Raw genomic sequence first — 281 nt, 5'->3', positions numbered from 1 at the left:
TAACTTTAATATATAAACTTAGTTTTTAAAATATAATAAATTATTATTTATTACTTTTTAATACTTAAAATTTTTTATATATTTTAAATTTATAAAATTACTTTTTATTTTTTTAAACTTTTTATTATAGTTTTAGGCTACTTATAATAATTTTTTAATATTTAATTATAATTTATTTACATGCTAGTTTTTATTAATTATAGCTACTTGTATATTAATTTATAACTTAAATTTAAAATATAATAATATTTAATTATTTAATTATTTTTATAATTTATAAA

The sequence above is a fragment of the Aspergillus mulundensis genome (assembly GCF_003369625.1).
Source record: "Aspergillus mulundensis strain DSM 5745 chromosome Unknown scaffold_20, whole genome shotgun sequence".
NCBI classification, from domain to species: domain Eukaryota; kingdom Fungi; phylum Ascomycota; class Eurotiomycetes; order Eurotiales; family Aspergillaceae; genus Aspergillus; species Aspergillus mulundensis.
The sequence above is the reverse complement of the archived record's forward strand: the minus strand, read 5'-3'. Positions refer to the sequence as shown.